The sequence below is a fragment of the Octodon degus genome, unplaced genomic scaffold (genome assembly GCF_000260255.1).
Source record: "Octodon degus isolate 3935 unplaced genomic scaffold, OctDeg1.0 scaffold00008, whole genome shotgun sequence".
Taxonomy (NCBI): domain Eukaryota; kingdom Metazoa; phylum Chordata; class Mammalia; order Rodentia; family Octodontidae; genus Octodon; species Octodon degus.
Window position 1 is genome coordinate 8,660,264 of NW_004524584.1, and position 1,813 is coordinate 8,662,076.

Consider the following 1,813-nt stretch of genomic DNA (forward strand, 5'->3'; position numbering starts at 1 on the left):
TTAGAAATGATGCAGATTTTCACTAAGCAAAATGATGAGAATTCTTTTAGTATATGTTTGCTGTACATACAGCTTACATTCATCTCAGGAAGTAAGCACTACACACATATCTAACAGATCTTATTTCTTTCATATTCTCCTATAACAGATCTTATTTTTTTCATATTGTCCTTTCCCTTTCCACCCATTTCTTTCCCTCTATTTCTAAATCCTCTTTACACATTATTATTGTTATTAGTATTTTAGTTCATGTTTATGATATTTAATACTTACATTCACTGTGGGTATTTGGCATTTCTTGTGGTCTTGGAGTTTTGCTAGAAAGCGCTTGCTTATGCTTATGACTTCAAGTGTTTTCCCTGATAATCTTCCAGCAAAGAATTGGTTCTTTAAAACATATTATAATAACTATAACTTTTGAAAGATATGTATTAGTGTGTATTTTTAAAATAAAAATTGGTAATTAATTAATATGGAAAGCAAGTTGAAGGAAGAACCTAGAAGTCAAGAATCTGGAAAGACTCAAAGAGTAAATAGATTCTGGCAATGAAACATTTTAGTAACTCTCAAGAGCAAAATAAAGATTATGCTTCTATTGTCTTTTGCTGTACGATAAGTGACCCCATAACTTGTGGCTTAAAATAAGGCCTATTGTTATTATATCTCCAGATTTTGTGGGGCAGTAATTAGGACAGTACTGAGTTGGATAATCCTTCTGTTTCATGAACACTGGTGAAGTTTGCTGCCAACAGATGTTTTGACAGTTGGTGGACAGGCTTGTCAGAAAAGTCTAAAATGGTTTCACTAAATACAAAGCCTCCTATGAGTAGTTTCAAAAGTCCCAGAATAAAATTTCTGCTGAATTTTATGAGTCAATAAAATCATTATGTTTCCCATATTAACAGGGGATAGGAATTAGACCCTTTCTCTTAACGAACAGAAAAGCAAATAATATGCAACCCTTAATCTACTGTGGTCTCTACGACCATTTTAGACCCCTATAGTCTCCATGATGCTAACCCAATAATCTCTGGCATAGAAGGAAATGATTGCTGACAATAAGGAATTTTTCTGGAAGGTAAGGGAAGAAAACTCTTTCTCAGGTGGATTCCTGTATGCTTTAAGTGATTGTCTAGCCTTGAGTTGAATGAAGGGCATTGGAGTTGGAGGGTCTGAGTTCAAATCTGAATTCTTCCAGTGAATCATGGAGTCATTATAAGCATTTTGCAACCAATATTAAATGAATATCTCCCCAAAAGGAGTCAATGTCTCTTAAGGTACAGGTTAATAAAGGCAAGACTTATCAACCAAGATTTGTAGAATCTTAGATTTTTAAAAGCCCTACTTTTTCATGAAAGAAAAGTTATGTTTCTATGCTACCTCAAATGGTTTCAGCTGAGTAGTTTGTAGCATATTATTACAAATTTACATAATGAGCTCTCTTTCAATATACTCCATCACTGTTTTGTTATAACCCATTCTGCATCAGGAACAGTGAAGAATGTTTTGGTTAGCCCTTGGCATTTGACAATATCTAATACTTCTTGAAAATCTTAGAAATATCTTTTAAAAATCTGGGTTTAGGGATGGTGAGATAGCTCAGCCAACTAAGCACCTGCTTAGGGAAGCGCAGGGACCAGGGTTTGATCCCTGGCACCACATGTCACACTGCCCCCAACGCTGCATGTGCTGAGCTGGCTACAAAAACTGGGTGGGTGTGGTAGCACATGTTGTAATCCCAGTGCTGGGGAGGCTGAAAACAGGAGAATCATAACAAGTCTGAGCTGTGTACTGAGACCCCGTACCAAACATA